General features: G+C 45.8%; 1 non-coding gene across 1 annotated transcript; it reads left to right on the top strand.

Annotated features, from left to right (window-relative positions):
- The first annotated feature begins 6,210 nt into the window (after nt 1-6,210).
- TRNAT-UGU (transfer RNA threonine (anticodon UGU)) lies at nt 6,211-6,282 on the top strand. The gene has a single exon. It is a non-coding gene; the product is annotated as a tRNA-Thr (tRNA).
- Nucleotides 6,283-13,228: the final 6,946 nt, after the last annotated feature.

Here is a 13,228-nt window from a genome sequence, read left to right as displayed (position 1 = left end):
TAGAAATATTCCTCCATATTGTATATAAACGGAAGTCATAGTACGCGTTCTCAACCCAACTTGAGGATAAATGTGTTATCTGTCGGATAAAGATAAACCATACATTTACAAGATAGTCCAAGTCCAGGCCCAGTCGAGGTTGTTGTTATCAGATAAAGTGGACACTACCTACACTCTGAAGTTCACATTCTGGTCGTGAGCCACTCACCGGGATCACCACGCGGAATTAGTGACAATGTTAACGACATCGAAGAAACGCTGCGTGTAGCGTGTATTTAGCTCAGTGGTAGGGCAGTGATGTCCGCCTCTGTGGTGTAGTGGTTAGCGTGATTAGCTGCCACCCCCGGAGGTCCGGGTTCGATTCCCGGCTCTGCCACGAAATTTGAAAAGTGGTACGAGGGCTGGAACGGGGTCCACTCAGCCTCGGGAGGTCAACTGAGTAGAGGTGGGTTCGATTCCCACCTCAGCCATCCTGGAAGTGGTTTTCCGTGGTTTCCCACTTCTCCTCCAGGCGAATGCCGGGATGGTACCTCACTTAAGGCCACGGCCGCTTCCTTCCCTCTTCCTTGCCTATCCCTTCCAATCTTCCCATCCCTCCACAAGGCTCCTGTTCAGCATAGCAGGTGAGGCCGCCTGGGCGAGGTACTGGTCATACTCCCCAGTTGTATCCCCCGACCAAGAGTCTGAAGCTCCAGGACACTGCCCTTGCGGCGGTAGAGGTGGGATCCCTCGCTAAGTCCGGGGGAAAAACCGAACCTGGAGGGTAAACAGATGATGATGATGATGGTAGGGCAGTGATAATAATTTAAGCAAAGCCTCACAGGAGACAGACCATTTACCTCTCGTTACTGTTGAGAAAATTGACGTCATAAATCAAGATATTGCCCGCCCGTGTGGTGTAGTGGTTATTGTGATTAGCTGCCACCCCCGGCGCGAGTTCGATTCGGGGCTCTGCCACAAAATTTGAAGAGTAGTACGAGGACTGGAACGGGGTCATTACAGCCTCGGAATCTCAACTAAGTAGAGGTGGGTTCGATTCCCCCCTCAGCCATCCTCGAAATAGTTTTCCGTGGTTTTCCACTTCTCCTCTAGGCAAATGCCGGGATGGTACCTACCTCAAGGTCACGGCCCCTTCCTTCCCTCTTGTCTAACCCTTCCAATATTCCCATCCCCCCGCAAGTCCCCTGTTCAGCATAACAGGTGAGGCCGCCTGGGCGAGGTACTGGTCATCCTCCCCAGTTGTAAACCCGACCCAGAGTCTGAAGCTCCAGGACACTGCTCTGGGGGCGTTAGAGGGTGGATCCCTCGCTGCGTCCGAGGGAAAAACCGACCCTGGAGTGTAAACAGATAAAGAAGATCATATTAATTCAAAGGCAACAAACACCTTTCTTCACATTTTAATTCGACCAAAGGGTATGAAAAATGTAAAACCATATGCGGACACATGTTTGCTTTTGTACCATTACACTCCTGTATACAGCAGTTCATCTAAACGTTCATTTTGTCACGGAAGCTTCCTTCCATATTCGTTGTGCCCATCCGTTCCAACCTTCCATCTCCCCCCCCCCCCCCCTCCGCCCCCCTATATGGCTACTGTTCAGCATAGCAGGCGAGGCCACTTGGGCGACGTACTGGTCCTCCTCCACAGTCGTATTCTCCGGCAAAAAGAGTCACGTCCCAGGACACTGCCCTTGAGGCGGTAGACCTGGGATCGCTGGCTGAGTCCGAGTTCTGCAGACTTTAAATTACACCAGGTCACGAGTGAAGTACAGAGGAACGCTCTTAGAAAATTTTGAAATCAGACAAGGTATGAAATGAAATGGCGTATGGCGTTTAGTGCCGGAAGTGTACTAGGACATGTTCAGCTCGCCTGGTGTAGGTATTTCGATTTGACACCCACAGGCGACCTGCGCGTCGTGATGAGGATAAAATTATGATGAAGATGTCACATACACCCAGCCCCGTGCCAGCGGAATTAACCAATGATGGTAAAAATTTCCGTCCGCACCGGGAATCCAACCCGTGACTCCTGCGACCAAAGGCCGTCACACTAACCATTTAGCCATGGAGCCTGACAAAACAAGTGTAAGACATGCAGACGTCTTCTCTCTTTTCCTCTATAACTGTGCACTGGAAAAGGTAACAAGAGAGTGGCGAAAGGTGTTATTTAGACAGGGGTTTCCATGTAAAATCTCCTTGGGACATAAGTGCAATGGACTAAATGCTGATTTTCCGGCATTCGCTTCCGACCTGACATTTTTATCTGGGCTCAATGGCTCGCACATTTGAGCCCCAGGCCTTTTACTCCAACTCGGCAGGTTCGATCCTGGCTCAGTCCGGTGGTATTTGAAGATGTTCAAAGACGTCATCCTCGTGTCGGTAAAGTTACTGGGAAATAAAGGAACTCCTGCGGGACTAAATTCCGGCACCTCGGGGTCTCCAAAATTCGTAATGGTAGTTACTGGGACGTAAAGCAATTTATATTATTATTTAATTTCAGGGAAACAACTCAATGTTCTCAGACAACAAGCAGCAAAGGTAGGGCTACACAATTCACTTGATATAACACAAACGTCGCGAACATCACTGAATCTCCTTGTACAGTACATTGCATCTGAAGCAAGGATCGATCAAGAAAACCAACAGGTTTAAGTAGAGTACATGGGAGAATTGTTGGAACCCAATCACTCCGAAGGAGTAGCATTATTAACTCGAGTTAAAAAGCTAGAACTGGCATATACCAAATGACCAGGAACACCTAAAAAAAAAAAAAAAAGAGTCTCTCCCGTAACACTAAAATAAAGCACGACCAGACAGTCATCCATCATGAAGCCTTATATGATTCAGAATTTCAGAATTTCTATTATTCAACAGGAAGGTATTCACGGACAAGCTCGAAAACAGAGGGCGAAATGTTGGGAAAGAATTATTTTTTCTTTTCTTTCTTTCTTAATCTGCTTACCATCCAGGATTGTTTTTCCCTCGGACTCGGGTGAGGGATCCCACCTCTACCGCCTCAAGGGCAGTGTCTTGGAGCGTAAGAAACTGGGTCGGGGGATACAACTGGGGAGAATGACCAGTACCTCGCCTAGGTGGCCTCACCTGCTATGCTGAAAAGGGGCCTTGGTATGGGATGGGAAGATTGGAAGGGATAGACAGGGAAGAGGGAAGGAAGCGGCCGTGGCCTTAAGTTAGGTACCATCTCGGCATTTTCCTGGAGGAGAAGTGGGAAACTACGGAAAACCACTTCGAGGATGGCTGAAGTGAGAATCGAACTCACCTCTACTCATTTGACCTCCCGAGGCTGAGTAGACCCCATTCCAGCCCTCGTACCACTTCAAATTTCGGGCAGAGGCGGGAATCGAACCCGGGCCTCCGGGGGAAGCAGCTAATCACACTAACCACTACACCACAGAGGAGGACAGAATTATTTTTTACAATTTGTTTTACGTCACACCGACACAGTTAGATCTTACGGTGACGATGGGATAGGAAAGGTCTAGGAGTGGGAAGGAAGCAGTCGTGACTTTAATTAAGGTACAGCCAGGTGTGAACCTGGGAAACCAAGGAAAACCATCTCCAGGGCTTCCGACAGTGGGGTTTGAGCTCAATATCTGCAGGATGCAAGCTCATAGCTATGCGCCACTCGCCTGGTGAGGAAGATATTAGGACCAATAATAATAATAATAATTTCGTGTGGCTATTTCTAACCGAGTGCAGCTCTTGTAAGGCAGACCCTCCGATGAGGGTGGGCGGCATCTGCCATGTGTAGGTAACTGCGTGTTATTGCGGTGGAGGATAGTGTTGTGTGTGGTGTGTGAGTTGCAGGGATGTTGGGGACAGCACAAACACCCAGCCCCCGGGCCATTGGAATTAACCAATGAAGGTTAAAATCCCCGACACGGCCGGGAATCGAACCGGGACCCTCTGACCCGAAGGCCAGTACGCTGACCATTCAGCCAACGAGTCGGACATTAGGACGAATGAAGGAAGGGAACGAACACAACAGGCGACCTAACTAAGAGCTCTACAAGTACCGTGAAAAAATCGCGAACGTAGGCAGGAAGAGACACAAATGGACACGTCTACAGGATGCATCATGCAGGACGGTATCCTGGAGCGTGAGACTGGGTGGGAGGAGTAGTATCTCACCTGGGAAAGCTCACCTCTTATGCCAGATACCTCATGTCAGCTACCATTCCAGCATTTACTTGGAGGAGAAGTAGGAAATAACTTCGAGGATAAGGGTGAGAATCGAACCCATTCTACTGAGTTGACCTCCCGATGCTGAGTAGTGCACCCCGTTCCAGTCCTCGTACCTTCAAATTTCGTGGCAGGGTCGGGAATCGAACCCGGACCTCCGGGGGTGGCAGCTAATCACGCTAACCACTACTATTACTTACTAGTACTAAATGTTTTTATTCCATTCCCTGAAGGGGTAGTGTGGGCTTTCTAGAATGTTGCGCCCTCAGTCAGACCAAGGGAAATTTGATACGGTGATTTGAGGTGCGTCCGCCTCTGTGGTTAGTGGTTAGTATGATTTGCTGCCACCCCCAGAGTCCCGTGTTCGATTCCCGGCTCTGCAACGAAATTTGAAAAGTTTTACCGGGGCTGGAACGGGATCCACTCAGCCTCAAGATGTCAAATGAGTAGAGGTAGGTTCAATTCCCACCTCAGCCATCCTGGAAGTGGTTTCCCGTGGTTTCCCACTTTTCTTCCAGGCAAATGACGGAATGGTACCTAACTTAAGGCCACGGCCGCTTCCTCCTTCTTCCTTGTTTATCCCTTCTAATCCTCCCATCCCCCCGCAAGGCTCCTGATCAGCATAGCGGGTGAGGCCACCTGGGCGAGGTACTGGTCATCCTCTTCAGTTGTTTCTCCCGACCCAGAGTCTACAGCTCTAGGACACTGCCCTTGAGGTGGTAGAGTTGGGATCCCTTGCTGAGTCCGAGGGAAAAACCGATCCTGGAGGGTAAACAGATAAAGGCGAAGAGATTTGAGGTGCGGAGAAAGTGAGTAGGTGACAGCCGTGGCCTATAAAAGTAACTGTGCCGGTATTCGCCTTAGTGCAAGATAATGGGAAATCACGGAAAACCATTCTCAGGACAGTCGACGGTAGGGACCAGCCCCTCTATCTCCCGTATGCAGAGGTGCAAGGCTAGTAAAACCAGTCACTGTTGAGCGGAAATCCACTCTGCTCGGTGCTCGGTCAAGGATAGTGTTCTACTACAACTCCTAATGTTTTCATTCCTCCCCTGAAGGGGGAGGCGGGCCTCCAAGACGGTGACGCCGTCTCTCAGGCCAGGAGATTTGTTATGGTGAAGGAGATGCTCGGAGAAGGTATGAGGGTTGGCTGCTATGGCCTCTGCAGAGGAATGGAAAACCACGGAAAACCATTTCCCGGACAGCCGACGGTGGGACCAGCCCATCAGTTTCCCGAATACAGAGGCGTAGAGCCACGATAGAGTCGTGGCCACTTTACGCCGAAACCTACTACTCCGCAACCGCCGAAGACGAATGGTGTACGGCCGACCAGTACAGCGTGTGTCTCGTCAGGTGTAAACTAACCTTGAGATAAAGTGATTAAGATAAGACTGGAACGACATTTAAGATCCCTATAAAAAAATCATGCCCTACTTTATCATATTATATCATCATCATCATCATCATCATCATCTGTTTACCCTCCAGGGTCGGCTTTTCCCTCGGACACAGCGAGGGATCCCACCTCTACCGCCTCAAGGGCAGTGTCCCGGAGCTTCAGACTCTTGGTCGGGAGAATGACCAGTACCTCGCCCAGGCGGCCTCACCTGCTATGCTAAACAAGGGATAGGCAAGGAAGACGGAAGGAAGCGGCCGTGGCCTTATGTTAGGTACCATCCCGGCATTCACCTGGAGGAGAAGTGGGAAAACCACTTCCAGGATGGCTGAGGTGGGAATCGAACCCACCTCTACTCAGTTGACCTCCCGAGGTGAGTGGACCCCGTTCCAGCCCTCGAACCCGGGCCTCCGGGGGTGGCAGCTAATCACGCTAACCACTACACCACAGAGGCGCACTATCATATTATATATGTACTGATAACTCAGTTTCAGATGTTATTTTCACTACATACGGCTTACCAAAATTAACTGGCAAATATGTTTGACTCCTAGACAGGCATAGTGATTACGACAGAGAAATTAGTTATTTTAAGTGTGAAACATAACAGCGCCTCTTTAGCTCAGTGGCAGAGCACTGGTCTTGTAAACCAGGGGTCGTGAGTTCAATTCTCACAGGAGGCAGCAAATTTTGATCTTAAATTACTAACACGCTGTATACAGTACACCACCAGAAACAACACTCATTTTCGATTTTTAGGTCAGTTAAAAATTCCTCCTATTTCTTTACAGGATTCGTAATATATATGGATGCGATCTTCGTTTCTTCCCTAGCGTTTTCCCAACGCTATAGCATGGTCCACAGAGCTTCCCTGGCCCAGGCGGGATACCGCTGGTCTCTCCCCACGGGTTTCCATGGTTCAAATTCCGGTCACTCTGCTTGAGATTTGTGCTGGACAAAGCGGAGGCGGGACAGGTTTCTCTCCGAGTATTGCGGGATTTCCCTGTCATATTTCATTCCAGCTGCACTATCCAATGTCATTTCATCTGTCAGTCATTAATCATTACCCTAGAGAAGTGTGACAGGCTTCGGAAGCCGGCGCATTTCCTATCACCGCCTTTAGATGAGGGCTTCATTCATTCCATTTATGACCCGTTCGAATGAATGGAAACAGGATGTGGATTTTCATTTTTCATAGAATGGTTCGCGTTTTGACATGTCCGTCTTCATTTGACCGTCTCGATCCCCGGGGTAGGATTTCTCCGTAATCTGATCCATCGACTGTTTCTTGAGACTACTACATGGCCCATGTCGATCAGTATCTTAACGTTCGCAACGGAGTCTTCCTTGCTGCGTGTGCCATGTCCATACCATCTAAACATCACTTCCTGCAGTACCGCCACGGTTGACGCGATTCTCAGGTGTCGTTGAATGTTGTCATTCACAGCGTGGTCGAACAATGTTGCCCCAAGGCATCATCGGAGCATTCGCACCTCGATCACACGCGGAACCGGCCCGGGCCTCTGAACCGAAATCTAGTAAGCTGTCCATTCGGCCTAGAAGCTAGGTGAAATGAAAATCCACAGCCTGTTTCCAGTCATTCGACCGGGTCAGGAATGGAATAAGTGAAGCCCCATCTAGCGACAAGAATAGGAATTGTGCCGGCTGCCGAAGCCTGTCGCACTCCTCTACTTGCTATTTGCTTTACGTCGCACCGACACAGATATTTCTTATGGCGACGATGGGAAGGGAAAGGCCTAGGAATGGGAAGGAAGCGGCCGTGGCTTTAATTAAGGTATAGCCCCAGCGTTTGCCCGGTGTGAAATTGGGAAACCACGGAAAATCATCTTCAGGTGGTTCGAACCCACTATCTCCCGATTACTGGATACTGGCCGCACTTAAGCGACTGCAGCTGTCGAGCTCGGTGTCGCACCCCTCTGGGGCAATGATTAATAAATGACAGTTGAAATGAAATGATACTGGAGAGTGTTGGTGGAATGAAAGATGACAGGGAAAACCGGAGTACCCGGAGAAAAACTTGCCCCGCCTCCGCTTTTTCCAGCACAAATCCCACAAGGAGTAGCCGGGATTTGGACCACGGAACCCAGCAGTGAGAGACCGGCGAGCTGCCGTCTTAGCCACGGAGGCTCTTCGCCCAGAAGCTAGGTGATATCATTAATTGTTTTCACATATTTTACGTGAAACAAGTCGTGAACATGGTCATTGGGACTCATGACATGACCGTTCGCTATAACTAACGATATAAAAATATAGTAATCTCTGTTGTCCGCCTGTGTGGTGTGTGGGTTAGTGTGATTAGCTGCCACCCCCGGAGGCCCGGGTTCGATTCCCGGCTCTGCCACGAAATATGGAAACTGGTGCGAGGGCTTGAACGGGGTCCACTCAGCCTCGGGAGGTCAACTGAGTAGAGGTGGGTTCGATTTCCACCTCGGCCATCATCGAAGTGGTTTTCCGTGTTTTCCCACTTCTCCTCCAGGCAAATGCCGGGATGGTACCTAACATAAGGCCACGGCCGATTCATTCCCTCTTCCCTACCTATCGTTTCCAATCTACATGACAGGCCCACCTCTTAGGCCCGTATTCACCACATAATAGCAGGTGAGGCCGCCTGTACGCGGTACTGGTCCTCCTACCCAGTTATATCCACCGACGCAATGTCTCACGCTGCAGGACGCTGCCCTCGAGGCAGTAAAGGTAGGTTCCCTCGCTGAGTCCGAGGGAAAACCAATCCTGGTGGATAAACAGATTAAGAAAGAAAAGAGGAAAAGGGAAACAAAATTTAATGTGCGAGCCGATCACCTTAGATATTAGACCCCTTTAAATAATAAGTATCATCATCCTCTTACGGCAATGTATCGGTGAAATTTGGCAATCTTTTTAAAAAAAATCAATTTTTAGTTTTTTACGTTCTCATAATGTTTATACCTTGTACTTTATTTTTGAGCTTTGTTTTACTTAAATATCAACCATTTAAAGCCCTTAGTGGCCATTTAAATGACCCGGTGCAAGTGGGCGTTGCCGCCCATCGACACTATTCTCATGAATATCTTTCGTTTTTCGAAGATTTTGAATTGAGCGTCCGGGTTGAATGTAAGAAATTTTGTTGCTGTGGGTCTTAATGTTGGCTATTCTGATGGACTATCGATAAATCGAGTGGAATTGGCGCTTATTTCAAGGATGGAGCTTGTCCATGTGTTGAATGTAAACAAAGAGTTGTGATCTCACGTTTTGTGTTTATCATTCGTGTTTTAGGCCTACTCTGCTTTTCTGTAAGATGACATTTGTAATAGGTGTATTATAAATGATCCATGAACAATAACAGTATCTACTTAGTGCAAGCGGCTTAGTTTTTTAGGTTGGGATTTGTAAGGTTGTGTTATTATCAGTGTACATAATGGGCAGAAGAACTGAGACTTGTCGTCGCCATAAGAAACGACCTAGTAAAGTGTTGGATAAAGTGAAACAATGCCACTTCTAACAGGAATAAGAATGTAAGTACTATTTTACAAGATCAAGTAGGGGAAGTTAAAATCCCCACACCAAATAGTGTGCCCAGGGAATGCATAATGTAATTTGGGCTAAGTATCCGAAGGAAGTGTTTATATCAAATAAAGAACTAGAGAATGCTGTAACATCAGCAATTGCTGAATTCAACATTGGTTGTGAAGCAAGTGAGAAACTAGAAGCTAGTGTTAGGGGTGTTAAAGTTAGCAGCTCAGGACAGAAAATTAGTGTAATGAGGCACAAGCGTAGAATTGACCACAGTGGAGTGTCTGGGCAACAAGGGTTCAAAACAGCCCGAAGGAAACTAAAACTCTCTAAACTGCTAATGAGGCCAGGAAGAAGGCAGCAGAGGGTCCAACATATAGTGCTGGGGAGTTTTAAGTCAACTAGATTCAGGTACTGGACTATAGTTCATCTCTAAAATTTCAATCTCTTTTTCCTCAGAATTTATTTTCCAGCACTTTTCAAGATTCAAAATGCTCCTCGTGCCACAGTTTTCAATCAATCTACTTGTAACTTTTAGGATAGTTTCAGATACAACATAATAAAAAACTGATGTGCAAATTTTAAAATACATGTAATAGTTCAGTGGCAATCTAGTTTTTTCTCATCATGATCATGAAATATATTTAAAAAGTTAAGCGTATGTGAAATAACTTGTTCCTTTCAGTGTAATTAAAATTTGTCAAAACCCACACATCACTTCTTTTATATTGGTCTTTTAAGACCAAGATTAAATTTTAAGCCAGATCTGTTGAGCCGTTTGGCATGAGGAGCATTTTATAAATACATCGAAAATTGTTAAAAATATAGATAAATTTATGAATATCTCAAAAACTGTTATTGATAAAAACTTGAAACTTTGTATGTTGTATGATGCTGATACTGACATTAAATGATCAAAAATTCTAAGGTGATAGGACGAAAACTGTAGATTTTAGGATTTTCACAGATGCATTGCCTTAAATTTAATGTACAACGGTTATAGGTTTTATCATCATCATCATCATCATCTGTTTACCCTCCAGGGTCGGCTTTTCCCTCGGACACAGCGAGGGATCCCACCTCTACCGCCTCAAGGGCAGTGTCCTGGAGCTTCAGACTCTTGGTCGGGGATACAACTGGGAAGAATGACCAGTACCTCGCCCAGGCGGCCTCACCTGCTATGCTGAACAGGGGCCTTGTGGAGGGATGGGAAGATTGGAAGGGATAGGCAATGAAGAGGGAAGGAAGCGGCCGTGGCCTTATGTTAGGTACCATCCCGGCATTTGCCTGGAGGAGAAGTGGGAAACCACGGAAAACCACTTCCAGGATGGCTGAGGTGGGAATTGAACCCACATCTACTCAGTTGACCTCCCGAGGCTGAGTGGACCCCGTTCCAGCCCTCATACCACTTTTCAAATTTCGTGGCAGAGCCGGGAATCGAACCTGGGCCTCCGGGGGTGGCAGCTAATCACACTAACCACTACACCACAGAGGCGGACTATAGGTTTTATAAGCAGTTAAAAAACAACGAGGGCGAAGCCGTAAGCTTTTGTCATGAAAAAAATGTCATCCGCGCTTGCGGGTCAAGTTATAATATTGCATGTATTAGAGTAGAACGCAGCCCGGAAGGCGGTTTCGTTGCCCAGAGAGAGAGACAGAAGTATGAGGTGCGGTGATGCCAATTGTGCTACTCATAACAGCACGAATGTGTAAACATTTTTTCATCCACTTATATCTTGAATTTCAAAGCGATGACCTATGTTTTACGTGGGCTTAAATGTTTCCTGAAAGTCTAAATTAATTTTTAACATCAAACTCCGAGAAAGTGTTGAGGAAAATTTTCGAGATATTAAGGAAGATAAATGGACGGTCCAGTTTCAATGCCGTAGGATATTCGCCGTTTTTATATATATCAAACATTGTTATACGCAGAACATTTTTATTGAAATCATCGAGGTCCGTCACTGGCTTCTTCCTCTTAGAGTTCTTCCCTGGCGACCTGAACAATGCATTATTCTTGTTTCCGTAGCTTGTTTTACCCTCTGTACTGTTCGCAGGCCGATACCACACGCGAGTGCTGTCTTCTTTTGAAGCGTGGCAACATGGCGTTTCTCATCTTCCCCGCCATCGAACGCCTGCTGCTGCATGCTTACAAAATACAAATACACTCTAAATACTATTTCCCTCGTCTGTCGATGGAATACTTGTATTTTTGCTCTGCCTGGATCTGTCGTACACACGCAAATAGATCCCTAAATTCGTTGATTATGATATTTACAAATGAAACTCGAAACATTCACTCGTGATCCGCACAAACAGGCACCTCTTGGCCCGGTTGTATAAAACTTTTGATCTGAGTTTAAAGAGGAAAAATGGCTGCCAGTCAAGTTGAACTTCGATTTTCCGTTGTATAAACGCTAACCTAAGATCATCTCGTCTTGATCTAAGTTCAGATTTGACTGCCGAATATTCGTCGGTTAATCTCCTTGAACTTAGATCATTATCATTCATATTAAACATTGAACTAGACCTGAAGACTTGAAAAGTGTTTCCTTGTATCGTATATGCGTAAGAATACCGTACCTTAATAATATCGAGGTGCGTTATAAATATATTGAATGCTAGTAGTTAAATAATGCTAAAGATCGCTCGATTTTTTTCAGAAGTGAGGTTATGTGAATATCATATAAACAATAGCCTACTGCTATACCAACATGTTCTTACTTAGTTTTCTATTATGTTTCAAGTTTTCAAAACAAAGCATATATATTTTCTTTAGCAGGGATGTCAGATTATTCCGACTTTTCGTCTGATGAAGAGTTGATTTTACAACGAGCTCCTCGCGTCTTTCGGCACAGACGGAATCCGATTATTGAATTGTGTGAAATGTTCAAAATAAGATTTCGTTTATCGAAAGATGTTGTGGAACGACTGGAACTAAAGTTAAGGGACACACTACAAAAACCTAGTCAAATAAATTATCCCCTGTCACCCATGTGTATGTTCCTAACAACTCTTAGGTTTTATGCTACAGTAAGTTTTCAAATGGTTGTTGGAGAGCTCTTTAACATTGACAAGTCAACGGCTTTCTCTTTCAACTTTGATGTCACCATATAGGTTCTTTTATTTTATATTATATGTTTGTACCTTGATAGTACAATATCCACCAGATCGCCCTTTCCTTTCTGTGTGAAGTTCCTTCCATGTTTACTTCGCAAGATTACAATATTATCTTCTTCTCCTTTTTCGACAGTCACGGCAATTTCGTATTTCATTTGTTGACAGTCACGGCCAGGTCAATCCCACTATTTAAGTATTATCCAACGGGCCGAGCTATTTCGTATTTCATTTGTTTTGCGGTGTTAAGCAGTTACCCACTGAGGTTAGTAATTATCGCGGTATCGTACTCGGTTCGTGCCTCCGTAAAGTCTTTCTAAAGATCTTACTTCGCAGACTCATATGGGTATTAGAATACTATAACTTGACGCCTCGATATCAATATGCCTTTTTTAAGGGACGCAGTACATCTGATGCATTTAATAGTTTTGTTATCGATTTACTATTAGCTCGTCATAGAAAACGGAGTACCATAGCGGTTTTCCTTGATATTCAACGGGCTTATGATTCCGTACCTTTGAACATATTATGGGAAAAACTTGCAACTCTTCAGATTCCTGAGGGATTTATTATCATTCTCAGACAACTTCTGACTTATCGAACACTCAGATTTACATCGACACCTTATACAATCCAGCCCCGGCAGGTCAGTAATGGGTTGCTACAGGGCGATATTCTGAGTGGTATTCTTTTCGCTCTTTTCATGAAAGATTTTGAAACGGTCATTTTACGTCATGCTCGACTACAGGCGTATGCTGACGATTTTTTGCTTTATTATACACAAGAAGATTTACAGCTCTGTAGACAACATATTAGTTACACGCTTCATGAAGCTAGAACATGGTTAGAGGCCCATGGGTTAAATCTTTCCATAGCGAAATGTCGAGCGATGATATTTACACATCACCGAACCTAAGACCGATCGCCACTTGTTTTTGATCAGTATGAAATACCAGTGGTTAGTCACCATAAATATCTTGGGTTATTTATCGATCAAAAACT

The sequence above is a fragment of the Anabrus simplex genome, chromosome 11 (genome assembly GCF_040414725.1).
Source record: "Anabrus simplex isolate iqAnaSimp1 chromosome 11, ASM4041472v1, whole genome shotgun sequence".
NCBI lineage: Eukaryota > Metazoa > Arthropoda > Insecta > Orthoptera > Tettigoniidae > Anabrus > Anabrus simplex.
The sequence above is the reverse complement of the archived record's forward strand: the minus strand, read 5'-3'. Positions and strand labels throughout refer to the sequence as shown.